General features: G+C 47.4%; 1 pseudogene; it reads right to left on the bottom strand.

Annotated features, from left to right (window-relative positions):
• Positions 1-14,227, bottom strand: part of LOC120018583 — a 300,249-nt pseudogene that overhangs the window by 161,655 nt on the left and 124,367 nt on the right.

The raw sequence follows: 14,227 nt of genomic DNA, 5'->3' as shown, positions 1-14,227 counted from the left end.
CTTCAGTCTTTGTGTGTCTGCACCAGATAGAACTGTTTCAGTTTTCACTTTGTTGTTTTTTTGTATTTTGAGTTGTTCACTTTCATTAAATAAGATGAACAATTACAACGCTGCGCATTGGTCCTCCGATCCTTCAAACTTCTCCTCCTCCTCAGAGGAGGAAGACGACGGCCATTACAGAAGGGTTGCCAGAAGAAAGCCCTTTCTGACCCCAAGACACAGACGCAAGCGCTTGGAGTTTGCCAAACGTCATTTAAATTATGACTGGAAGAAGGTGCTCTGGTCAGATGAAACCAAAATTGAACATTTTGGTCAGATACAGCATCGGCATGTTTGGCGTCGAAACAGAGATGCATACAAGGAGAGGCAGCTCATACCCACGGAGAAATATGGAGGGGGGTCAGTGATGTTTTGGGGCTGTTTTAATTCCAGAGGTCCAGGGGCACTGGTTAAGATTGATGGCATAATGAATTCAACCAAGTATCAGGCAATTTTGTCTGACAATCTGGTTGCCTCTGCCAGAAGGCTGGGACTTGGCCGTAGGTGGACTTTCCAACAAGACAATGACCCGAAACATACCTCAAGATCCACACAGAAATGGTTCTGTGACAACAAAATCAATGTTCTGCCATGGCCAACTCAGTCGCCAGACCTCAATCCAATCAAAAACCTGTGGGCTGAGTTGAAGAGGGCAGTTGATAAGCGCAAACCCAAGAATGTGAAGGATCTTGAAAGGATCTGCATAGAGGAATGGTCCAAAATCCTTCCAAATGTGTTCCTTTACCTTGTCAAACATTACAGGAAAAGCCTCCATGCTGTTATCCTTGCCAGAGGTGGTTGCACTAAGTACTAAATGAGGAATGCCAATAATTATGAAACCTTGATTTTGATTAAATTTATTTTGTATTAAATAACTGAATGATTCTGGTTGGTTCCATTGAAATATCTCTATAATTATATTGTTTATGTTTTTTAAATATTTGTTGTGCATTGCCAGTCAGGGGTGCCAGTAATTTTGGAGCCCACTGTACATGTATGTGGGGGTAAAATGACTATGTATAGATAATAGATAGTAAACAGTGCGTAGCAGCAGCATAAAAAAAGGGTCGGGGGGGGAGGTGTCAACGCAAATAGTTCGGGTAGCCATTTGATTAGCTGTTCAGCAGTCTTATGGCTTGGGGTTAGAAGCTGTTCAGAAGCCTTTTGGACCTAGACTTGGCACTGCGGTACCACTCACCGTGCGGTAGCAGAGAGAACAGTCTATGAGTAGGGTGGCTGGAGTCTTTGGCAATTTTTGGTCATTCCTCTGACACTGCCTAGTATAGAGATCCTGGATGGCAGGAAGCTTGGCCCCAGCGATGTACTGGGCCATACGCACTACCCTCTGAAGCACCTTGCGGTCGGAGGCCAAGCAGTTGCCATACCTGGCGGTGATGCAACCAGTCAGGATGCTCTCGATGGTGCAGCTGTATAACTTTTTGAGGATTTGAGAACCCATGCCAAATCTTTTCTGTCTCCTGAGGGGGAATAGGCATTGTCGTGCCCTCTTCACGACTGTCTTGGTGTGTTTGGACCATGATAGTTTGTTGGTGATGTGGACACCAAGGAACTTGAAGCTCTCAACCTGCTCCACTACAGCCCTGTCGATGAGAATGGGGGCTTGCTCGGCCCTCCTTTCCTGTAGTCCACGATCATCTCCATGTAAATGTGATCCTGGTGGATGCTGGGTAAATGACATTAGCTGGTGGTCCTTCCTTCCCAGTACTGCACTAATTGTACAGTACAGCTAATACTGGGAGTTCTGCTATCCAGCCTAGCCTTAGCTTGGCCTTTGGACCAGCCCAGCTCCAGGTAGCCCCAGCCCTAAACCTTTCACCAGACCCAGTCCCAGTCCGTACTTCTGTGCCAGGCTGCCAGGCTGCTCCAGGCTCTGTGTTTGTTGGTGAGGCCTATCCTTCAGCCCCAGCCATATACCCCATCCCAAGGCCTATCCTTCAGCCCCAGCCCTATACCCCAGCCCAAAGCCTATCCTTCAGCCCCAGCCCCATACCCCAGCCCTGGCAAGGCCTATCCTTCAGCCCCAGCTCTATACCTCAGCCCTGGGTCTTACCTCTGTGCCAGGCTGCCCCAGGCTCCATGCTTATTGGTGAGGATGTTGAGTATCTTCTGTTTGAGCTGGTTGGCAGTCACATGGTCTCTGTGCTTGGCAGCGCTTATCAGGTGATCACACATCTTCTCCTCCTCCCTCCGATCAGCAGTGTACTGGGCACAGTTAGACTGATGGAGGGAACACAAGGAGCCATTTTATTATAAACATAGCCATGCTAATGATATGCTAACATAATGCTAACCATGCTAAGCATTAAGATTGTGCTAACACCCTGCTAACAAAATGCTAACACCATGCTAGGTGTTAACATTATGCTAAAACCGGACAGTATCCATCACTAGGATTTGATATAACTTGCACTTTGATTGTATATACTTTTAACGTAAGGTGTCCTTGAGTGTCTTGAAAGGTATCTGTCAAATATAACTGTCTGTCTGGTGTTAGCAGGGTGCTAGCATGGCTATGTTATGTTTGTATTAATATGTCCTTGTGTTTCCTCCATTGCAATCCTGCAAAATTAGATACTGCATTCAAACATGGAAATGTGTGTGTCATGCTAGGAAGCTATGCAAATTGTGTGTTGAAGGAAAATAAATTAAAACCATTCAATAGATCCACAGAGGATATTATGGTGTGTGTGTTTGTGTGCACGTGTGAGTAGATATTATAGCCTGTGCTGTTAAGATTAAGAGAGCCAATCTCTGCTCCACTACATCAGCAGGGGACATGTTAGTGAAGAGTGATTTAAACACTGTTGCCGTCTGCTAATGTCCTTTGTTTCACATGGAGAAAAAGAGAGGAATTTGTCCGTTAGAAAGCTTTAATCCCATCTGTTTACATAGGGGTCATTATAAACAATCTGTCCCTATATAAAACTAAACTGTGTCTGTGGATGAAGGGCAGGTTGGATAACAAAGAGAAGTAGCCTGTACGTTAGCCTACATGTATAAATTATAATTTGTGTGATGTGTTGATGTGTTATGTTGAAGTGGAGTCAGTGCCTTCGTACCAAACGGCACTCTATTCCCTTTATAGTACACCCGTTTTAACCAGGACCCATATGCCTATGGTAAAAAGTAGTGCACTATATATTGAATAGGGTGACATTTGGGACTCACTCAGTGATCTCCTACAGGCAATGTAGAAGCATCTAAAGGTAATCTAGATTCTAGAGGAGCCGATCAGGATCTGACTTCATCTTCTCCTTGCTAAAATAAGATTGTCTTGCTGCGTCGCCACGGGCCTGCTCCTTCCTGCTCATATACTCAATCTAATTTGCTAACAGAAGCTGGAAGTGAATTGAATTTCCGGCCCTATATTTGAATTGTGTCAGATATTATGCCTCAACATATTCTTCAAATGGCAGATAACTCAATCTCTGCTTGTCATCTCACGTTACCATGTGACGCTGTGACAAATATCAAACCTTATTTATCACTTCACAGGATATGAGGCTGCTGCCCTGACACCAACCTAATGTAAAAATGTCTATCTGTCTGGGGATGGAGGGTAGAGTGAGGGAAGGGGTTTTGAGGGGTAATAAAGTAGAGACATGGCTGGACGAAAAGTGTAGACTGTCTAGAGTTGTCAGACAGAAGGGATGAGGCCAGAGGAGGGATGAGGGCCAGGTAATCTCTGGGTGTTTCTCAAATGGCACCTTATGGGCCCTGGTCAAAAGTAGTGCACTGTACAGGGAATAGGGTGCCATTTGAGATGCAACCTCCCTCGCTACTGGTGACATTGCATATCTATCCGTCTCCTCCAGTTGATCTAGCAGGTCAAGGAGCCTCTAGCAGAGGACTACAGGATATCTAACAGCTGCTTGAGGAGGGCTGCTGCCCCAAGATAAGAAACCCATCACTCCTCACATGTACAAGCTACTAACAGAAGTGGAAGAAGGGTCTGTGTGTGTGTGTGTGTGTGTGTGTGTGTGTGTGTGTGTGTGTGTGTGTGTGTGTGTGTGTGTGTGTGTGTGCGTGTGTGTGTGTGTGTACTTGGGTAAGACACTTCCAATATGACTAGCAACATTGTGTCATCCCACTCCCTAACTTTTCTTGATGATAATTAAAGAAAGTGAGAAAGAGAGAGAGAGAGAGAGATATATATATAGAGAGAGAGGAAGAGAGTGAGAAAGAGAGAGAGAGAGCAGCTCTACCTGCTGTCTAAAAGAGGCATGACATTCCTCTGAACAGAGCATCTCCCTGAGTTCAGAAAACTCCTCTCTCCTTTCCTTCTCAGGCTTCCTTTCATTTAATAAAGAATGCAATAGACACAGAAAGTGGCATTACTAAAGACTGACTGTGCCCCAAACAGAACCCTATTCCCTATATGGTGCACTACGTTTGACCAGAGACTAGAGGGTCCTGATAAAAAGTAGCGCACTATAAAGAAAATAGGGTGCCATTTGGCATGCAGATACTGTCTAATTACTGCAGACGACCTCTAATTCCTACAGAAATCAATAATGAGAGTGTTGGTGTTCTGATGCTTTGTAGTGAGAACAGGCAGTGTGTTTGATATGTGGGGTAAGTACCGTCTCTGGGGTAGACTCATTATACTGTTGGACGGGCTTAAAGTTAATAAAGGCCAGATATGAACGTAGCTGGCGTATCATTTAGTCTGCTTATTAATATTGCTAGCAGGCTGGTTATTATAATCCCGTAGAGTGGCCTAATGATAGGACCATAATCCTCCTGGAGAGACACAGGGACTACAGGAGTACTGAGCTGCTGCTAATCCAGCGCTATTCTCTCACAGACCCGGGATGGCTCCCAAATGCCACTCTATTTCTATGGGCCCTGGTCAAAATTAGTGCACTATGTAGGGAACAGGGTGTCATTTGGGATGCACACTGAAGTCAGTCACTCCAGAGCAAGGACTGGCGAGGCTGCTGTAGTCAGTTGACTAGGTTAGATAAGGTACTGTACCTCAAACTCAGCATGTTTATGGACGTCTTCTGCTCTCTGTCTGTTGAGGATGAACTCTGCCTCGTTGGCAACACGCACGATGTGGTCCTTCATAGCATGACACAGCAATCTGGAACAGATACAGAATTCTAGACAGTCAGTCAGTCAACACAAATTATGTGGCCCTTAATAGCATGACACAGAATCGTGGAACAGACAGACAGAAAGACAGAATACTAGACAGTCAGTCAACACAATGATGTGGTCCTTCCTAGCATGACACAACAACCTGGAACACACAGAAATATAGACAGACACACAAACCCCTCCCTTCTGACCCTCCAACCTCATCTCCATCTCCCTGTCGTCTCTGGCCCTGACCTCCTCCCATGACTGACTCCTCAGCCTCCCTGGTGTACACTCTACCTGCTTCTACCCACGCTTCAATCTTTTTAATAATTGAAAATGGCCAGGCTACTATGTGGAGATTTTATGCCATTTTACACCAAATTAGGTCTGCTTTGTTTCAATTACAAGGCTTCTGATACCCTCTTTCTGTATCACAAATGGCAACCTATTTCCATTATAGAGCCCTGGTCAAATGTAGTGTACTAGTGTACTATGCTATTTGGGAAGCATCCTCTGTCTCAGGGAGAGGCCTCAGAACTGCATTCATCATACTAGTGTCAACAAACTTTAAACTACAACTACACTCTGAGTTCTGAACAATTCTTTATCTCCTCTTATTTAGACGTTAGTGTTCTAAACTAGGATTGTAGTTATTTGGTTAGCTGGTTAGTTTAGCGAGTTGGTTAGCTGATAGGTTAGAGAGCTCTACAGGACAGGTTGGTTAGCTGGTTGATTATAGTTCAGAGGACTGCAGCTGGATGGTATGCTGGTTGTTTAGAGATAGCAGGTCTCCGTCCCAAATGGCACCCTATTCCCTATATAGTGCACTTGTCACGTCCTGACCATAGTGCTTATGTGTTTTGCTTGTTTTAGTGTTGGTCAGGACGTGAGCTGGGTGGGCATTCTATGTTGTGTGTCTAGTTTGTCTGTTTCTGTGTTCAGCCTAATATGGTTCTCAATCAGAGGCAGCTGTCAATCGTTGTCCCTGATTGAGAATCATATATAGGTGGCTTGTTTTGTGTTGGGATTTTGTGGGTGGTTGTTTTCTGTGTCAGTGTTTGTGCCACACGGGACTGACGGTTAGTTTGTTTTGTTATTTTGTAATTGTATATTGTTTTCATGTTATTAAATCATGGAAACTTACCACGCTGTACATTGGTCCTCCGATCCTTCTCGCCTCTCCTCGTCCGATGAGGAGGACGAAATAGACTGCCGTTACAGAACCACCCACCAAACCCGGACCAAGCAGCGTGGCAACGGGCAGCAGCGACAGCAGCAGCGGTACCAGGAGGAATGGACATGGGAGGAAATTCTAGACGGTAAAGGACCCTGGGCAGAGCCAGAGGAGTGTCGCCGCCCCAAAGCGGAGCTGGAGGCAGCAAAAGCGGAGAAGCGGCATTATGAGGCGCTAGCAAGGCAGAGCGGCTGGAAGCCCGAGAGGCTCACCCAAAAATTTCTTGGGGGGGGCTAAAGGGGAGTGTGGCGAAGTCAGGTAGGAGACCTGCGCCAACTTCCCGTGCTTACCGTGGAGTGAGAGGGCGTCGTACTGGTCAGACACCGTGTTATGCGGTGGAGCGCACGGTGTCCCCAGTACGCGTGCTTAGCCCAGTGCGGGCTATTCCACCTCGCCGCACTGGTAGGGCTAGTTTGGGCATCGAGCCGGGTGTCATGAAGCCGGCCCAACGCATCTGGTCTCCAGTGCGTCTCCTCGGGCCGGCGTACATGGCACCAGCCTTACAAATGGTGTCCCCGGTTCGCCAGCATAGCCCAGTGCGGGCTATTCCACCTCGCCGCACTGGCAGGGCTACGGGGACCATTCAACCAGGTAAGGTTGGGCAGGCTCGGTGCTCACGAGCTCGTGTACTCCTTCACGGTCCGGTATATCCGGCGCCACCTTCCCGCCCCAGCCCAGTACCACCAGTGCCTACACCACGCACCAAGCCTCCTGTGCGTCTCCAGAGCCCTGTACGCACTGTTCCTTCTCCCCGCACTAGCCTTGAGGTGCGTGTCTCCAGTCCGGTACCACCAGTTCCGGCACCACGCACCAGGCCTACTGTGCGCCTCAGCAGGTCAAAGTCGGCCGTCTGTCCAACGCCGCCTGCACTGCCTGCCTGCCCAGAGCCATCTGAGCTGCCTGCCTGCCCAGAGCCATCTGAGCTGCCTGCCTGCCCAGAGCCATCTGAGCTGCCTGCCCAGCGCCGTCAGAGCCATCTGTCTGCCCAGCGCCGTCAGAGCCGCCCGTCTGTCCCGAGCCGCTAGAGCCGCCAGCCAGTCAGGAGCTGCCAGAGCCGCCAGCCAGTCAGGAGCTGCCAGAGCCGCCCTTCAGTCATGAGCCGCCCTCCAGTCATGAGCCGCCCTCCAGTCATGAGCTGCCCTCCAGTCATGAGCTGCCCCTCAGCCCGGAGCTGCCCCTCAGCCCGGAGCTGCCCCTCAGCCCGGAGCTACCTCTCTGTCCGGAGCTACCTCTCTGTCCGGAGCTACCTCTCTGTCCTGAGCTACCTCTCTGTCCTGAGCTACCTCTCTGTCCTGAGCTACTTCTCTGTCCTGAGCTGTCTCCTAAATCTAGGGGGGACCTTTGTGAAGGTTCCTAGACCAGGGTCGGGGGCGAGGGTCGCCACTCAAAGGACGCTAAGGAGGGGGACAAAGACAATGGTGGAGTGGTGTCCTCGTCCTGCGCCGGAGCCGCCACCGCGGACAGATGCCCACCCAGACCCTCCCCTTGAGTTTTAGGGGTGCGTTCGGAGTCCGCACCTCAGGAGGGGGGTACTGTCACGTCCTGACCATAGTGCTTATGTGTTTTGCTTGTTTTAGTGTTGGTCAGGACGTGAGCTGGGTGGGCATTCTATGTTGTGTGTCTAGTTTGTCTGTTTCTGTGTTCAGCCTAATATGGTTCTCAATCAGAGGCAGCTGTCAATCGTTGTCCCTGATTGAGAATCATATATAGGTGGCATGTTTTGTGTTGGGATTTTGTGGGTGGTTGTTTTCTGTGTCAGTGTTTGTGCCACACGGGACTGTGACGGTTAGTTTGTTTTGTTATTTTGTAATTGTATATTGTTTTCATGTTATTAAATCATGGAAACTTACCACGCTGTACATTGGTCCTCCGATCCTTCTCGCCTCTCCTCGTCCGATGAGGAGGACGAAATAGACTGCCGTTACAGCACTACTCATGCTGAGCGATTAACTGGAATTTCTGTTATTAAACAACTAATTGACTGACATTGGTTCAATTATTTTAATTTCATTTCGTTCTGCTTCTTTCTGTGAGCTCAATGAGCACATTGCACAAATTCTCTAGAGATAAATCAGATCGAGCTCGAACTGTGCGATGTAGTAGGGAGTTGTTGTTACCAACAGGCCAATATTCTACATAGTTCAGCACAGAAAACGTGATAATTAACTACAACGACCATAATCCATTGCGTGCCTATGTGTCCGGTCTGTGTGTTTATTTTAAGCCTGCTACGTTAGGTTAGTGTGGGCAGACATGGATAGGGAGAGAATAGACAGAAGAATGCACGATCGAGAAGGATTAGAGAGCAGTTGCTTCCTGAAAATACACAATCTAAGTGAATTGGTATTCAGCAGTCATAAAAGTATGCCTTATTTACTTTGAACAAACTAAAATTGCGATTTTTGTCAGACAGCATAGACAGCAGCTGATTATGACTTGGAATGAAATAATAAAGTAATCAAATAAAACAAATGTAAAATACACAACAACTGAAATATGTTATTGAAGTAAATCATTTGAATAAATTATTATTAAGTGATAAGGAGTAATGTGCAGTCACTACCATCATGGGACTTTTATTAATAGTTTTATTCTGTGTTGTTACAGCATTCAACCCACATAGCGCATTGTGCATGTTCTTTATTTATTTATTGAAACCAAATTAAAAATAGTTTAATAATCGAACCAAAACAACCTCAAAAAGAACTATTCGCTCAGCACTACACACCACATAGGTAATAGGGTGCCATTTGGGATGCAGCTCAGATGCAGGAGAAATTAGATCTGCCAGCAGCACCCTGGACAGCGCCACGTGACAGAGCAGTAGAGTGATAGAGTAGCCGTGCAGCAGAGTGGCAGAGTGGCCCCCACTGAGTAAGGCTCTTTATCCAGGCCGGACAGGGGGGCTGGATAAAGAGGCCGGATAGGAGGTGCCTGGGAAGGCTAAGATTATGCTGGGTTGGGAACAGTGAGGTTGCACTGGGGTATAGGGCTGGACCTGAGGCTGGGGTATAAGGCTGAGGCTGGGCAGTTTGGATGTAAGAGGGTTACACAGATGGGTCACCAGATGGAGTTGGAGGCTGATCTGTTCTATAACACCCTGCCTGATCTGAGCCTGCTACACTCACAGAGAGGGGTGGGGAATACACAGATAGAGGGGATACATTATCGTGTTGATATCGTGTTAATATTGTTACATCACTCTGTCACACCAATCCTATTTACCTTAACCCCTATAGAGCACAAAAAGTCTAACACGCTACAGTACAGCACCCCACGCTCTAGGGGCCAGCAGCTTACTGCTAATATATTGCTGCCACTGGACCTAACAACCTGTTCAGAGCTGGTGTGTGTGTGTGTGTATCAAAATCCACAAAAGTCCCCACAAGGATAGTACAACAAGGAACATTCTCCCTCGTGAGGACATTTTCCATGTCCCCACGAGGACAACGACTATTTTAAGCTTAGGGGTTAGGGTTACAATTAGGGTTAGGTATTAGGTTTAGGAGTAAGATTTATGTCCAGGGTTAGGGTTAGGGAAAATAGGATCTAGAATGGAAATACATTTTAGGACCCCACAAGGATAGGAAAACATATGGTGTGTGTGTGTCTGAATATGATACATACCTTCCCTCGTTGATGAGCTCGATGAAGGCGAGGCCGGCATTTTTCTGGATCGAGTTCTGCCACTCCTGAGACAGAAGGAAGAGAAGAAGAGGAGAGGAAGATAGAAAGAGGAGTGGAGAGGAGGAACGTTGGATAGTTAGTTGTTTATACTGGCTCATTGGCTGTACGTCAGACAAAGCCTTCCACAAGGTTAAATGGGGTTACCTTTTCAAGACGCTGGAGAGATTCAGTTTTGGCAAAAACGTTTTGACTTGGATTAGAATACTATATTACTCTCTGATAGCTTGTGTGTGTACTAACAACACCTACTTCAAATACTTACCCCTCTGCCACAAAATGAGACAGGGCTGTCTGCGGTCGCTTTTGCTATTCAAACACGGTCTGTAAACAGTTCAAGACGTAAAAGCCCAGAGCTCATTACATTCTAATCAGCGCTACTAGGCGATGGCTATAAAAACATATCAATGGGCTAATTTTCAATAAAAATCACATGGAGGCAATAAAGTAACAATAACGTAGTAATAAAACAACAATTATGGAACACTTTGCCACGAAAGCTTCACAAACCAGAAAAACATTTCCAAAACGAAAAAACCTGTACAATAAAATCAGCCCTTTAATGCAATAAAAAGCTACAGAGTCTCTGAGAAACACATGGATCTCTCTGCATGGCCAGTCTCCGTTGCAATTCAAATGCACATCGCACATTTGATTTTTTCTAATTGAAGTAACGAAACAAAGAAGGCATTAAGGTCATTGAATCCTTTCAAAGAGATGCGCTGGCTATAAAAAGCTGAATCTCTGCCCTGCATGTGTGAGTGTGCCTGCTCTCTTCGGATGCGTCCCAAATGGCAACATATGCACTACTTTTGAGGAGAGCCCTATGGGCCCTGGTCAAAAGTAGTGCACTAAATAGGGAATAGGGTGGCATTCGGGACGAGATCTCCTCTGTGAACAGATCGGTAAACACAGGAGAGATGTAATCGAGGATGAAACTGTATCCTCTGCCTTAAATACAGCCATTTCCTTCGTCCGCACACTGACAGATGACTGAGGAGAGGGGAGCCATCTACTGCAGTGTGGAGCCGGAGCCTAGAGCGGCTACGGCCCCGAGGCCACGGCACCCCCCACCCTCTCCCCAGCACCATCACTACCCTGTCTGGGAATGTTTAAAAAGCCGTTTGGGAGCGGAGGAGAGGAGAGGGCCTTGCACTGTGGGAACCTGGGCTCTCTGCTCACTCACTGAGGAGCAAATGGAAGGGAAAACACAGGAGGCCACAGTTCAAAATACAAAGAGAAAAAAAGAGAAGAAATATAAAAAGGGTAAAGGTTCCCAGTTTTCAATGCTAGCCAAGTGTCAGGTATAAAACCAACTGAATCTCATGCATAGAAGAGGCTAACAAATGAGATTCTGCATCTCAGAAACAGTAAACAAATCTCTGTAGTTCCACAAGGCCTTTTGGAACAGAAGGTGAGGCTCTTTAGTTATGTGTAGCAGGAAAGCAAACATATTGTTTGCGATGCAAAATTCAAAGGATTTCAGGATAAACATTTGTGACTGCAGATTGCCATTGGCTAAATAGTGTATGGTAGCATGTTAGTGCCATAGTTCCTGTAGTGTGGGACAGACTGCACCAGGCTAGAGAACACAGTTCCACCTCACATTACGTTACGTTAAGTGAGAGAGACGGTGCTGATATGCTGGGCATCTGGTCTCCACATGTTTTCTCCTGACCTCTATCTCTCTCTCTCTGCTACATCATCCGCTGTTACTGATTTGAACAGGGCTCATGTTCGGCCCGTCTTCTGAGGATCTGCTCGTACTGCACTCACGTGACAAAAATATATACGGAAATCAAAGCAGATGTGTCTCATACAGCGCCAGGAAAGGGACATCAGGTAGGAGGGGGAAAACTCTGAACCGATGGGATCTTCTATCTTGTCTAACTGAGTTACAGTACAGTAAACTCTCTAGTTACCGTTACAGTGGGATGGAGCTTCAGATGTTTTCTTCCCCTGAGTTTTTATCTTCTTCTGCGCAGCAGGACTCCAAAGGGGCTGGGCTGTGACTGCAGAGATTTGGGGAAAGCCCATTATTGCCTGTTTGAAGGGAATTAGGCCTGACATGCTTCTCCAGGAGGAAGTAACATGATCCTTCATGTAGAGGCAGAGAAACAGAACCTAGAACCTCTGTCTATGTGCTGACCTGCAGACCCTCTGTCTATGGGCTGACCTGCAGAACCTCTGGTTATGTGCTGACCTGCAGAACCTCTGTCTATGTGCTGACCCGCAGAACCTCTGGTTATGGTCTGACCTGCAGAACCTCTGTCTATGTGCTGACCCGCAGAACCTCTGGTTATGGTCTGACCTGCAGAACCTCTGGTTATGGGCTGACCTGCAGAACCTCTGTCTATGGGCTGATCCGCAGAACCTCTGTCTATGGGCTGACCTGCAGAACTTCTGGTTATGGTCTGACCCGCAGAACCTCTCTCTATGGGCTGACTTGCAGAACCTTTGGTTATGGGCTGACCCGCAGAACCTCTGTCTATGGGCTGATCCGCAGAACCTCTGTCTATGGGCTGACCTGCAGAACTTCTGGTTATGGTCTGACCCGCAGAACCTCTCTCTATGGGCTGACTTGCAGAACCTTTGGTTATGGGCTGACCCGCAGAACCTCTGTCTATGGGCTGACCTGCAGAACCTCTGGTTATGGGCTGACCTGCAGAACCTCTGGTTATGGGCTGACCCGCAGAACCTCTGTCTATGGGCTGACCTGCAGAACCTCTGGTTATGGTCTGACCTGCAACAGAACCCAGAATATTTAGTTATGGGCTGACCTGCAGCCAGGGTAATGGGCATGGCTCAAGAGCTCAGATAAGAAAAGCTGACAATCTGTGGTGTCTGGGAGTGTTTCACCTATGAAGATTATCCTATTGGTTCAGGGTTCCTGAATTTCATCATTTTAAATTGTTTGTTACACACAAGCCTCTAGTTCCTCTGCAGCCGTCCATACTCCCAAACGTCAGTAGGCGTCAGGCAGACAGCAGTATTGTGGCATCTCAATCCAGGCTGAAGTCTTTTATCTGCTATGCTCTCCACATCTGGAGGCTCTCTGTCAGTAAATCTCCCAGGCTCTACTGCAGATCATCTGTGTGTTTAAGCTGTTACAAGAAACAGAGATGTTTGACCTTCTCATTCACCAGGCCGTCTGTGAAGAGATACACAGAGTGTGCTGCCCATCCAAGCCCCATACAACCCCAGCCCCATACAACTGTGTCCTAGCCCCATTTAGTCCCAGTCTCCACCCCAGCCCCATACAGCTGTGTCCTAGCCCAATATAGGAAAGTCACTACTGATGGAATCAGATCAGGATTAACAAGTTCTACTGTGCCCATCCCTGCCAGTGCTGCTAGATAAAGCTAGCTGTGGTTCCAACTCAGGCCAAGCAGATCCACTTTCAGCCTTGCTGACGGGTCAATATCTCAGGCTGGGTTTCATCCCAGGAGTCCCTAATGGCAGGAACTATTGGAGCCGCAGTAATACTATCTGTGTCAGGGGTGGGGGGAATGGGGAGGGGGTGACTCTGTGAGGGGGGTATACGGCTCGCTGACACTCCCAGCCCTCAGTAAATCCAGGAGCTAGGAAGAGAAGGTAGACATCCCAGAGCCACAGTGCTAGGTTAGCCTCCAGAAAGACAGACAGACAGACAGACAGAAGAGAGAGCAAGACACAGGGAACATTCCCTCAGAAACTTCAAAAGAACAGCAGTAACAGCGTGATTCACTACTGCAAGGCTCTGGCGGTTGTGTGAATAGAGAGAGAGGAATGCTCCTTAATCTCAGCCTTCTAATAACAGATGCATGGGTATGTATGGGATCTGACGGGCTGACAGGCTGACCTGCAGAACCTCTGGTTATGGGCTGACCTGCAGAACCTCTGTCTATGGGCTGACCTGCAGAACCTCTGGTTATGGTCTGACCTGCAACAGAACCCAGAATATTTAGCTATGGGCTGACCTGCAGCCAGGGTAATGGGCGTGGCTCAGGAGCTCAGATAAGAAAAGCTGACAATCTGTGGTGTCTATGAAGATTATCCTATTGGTTCAGGGTTCCTGAATTTCATAATTTTAAATAGTTTGTTACACACAAGCTCTGGGCACCGCACCTCCTACTGCAGCCTCCATCCCTGCAGACTGGATACTTAGCGAGAGAGGCACCACCT

This window comes from Salvelinus namaycush, chromosome 23 (genome assembly GCF_016432855.1).
Source record: "Salvelinus namaycush isolate Seneca chromosome 23, SaNama_1.0, whole genome shotgun sequence".
In the NCBI taxonomy this organism is placed as follows: domain Eukaryota; kingdom Metazoa; phylum Chordata; class Actinopteri; order Salmoniformes; family Salmonidae; genus Salvelinus; species Salvelinus namaycush.
The sequence above is the reverse complement of the archived record's forward strand: the minus strand, read 5'-3'. Positions and strand labels throughout refer to the sequence as shown.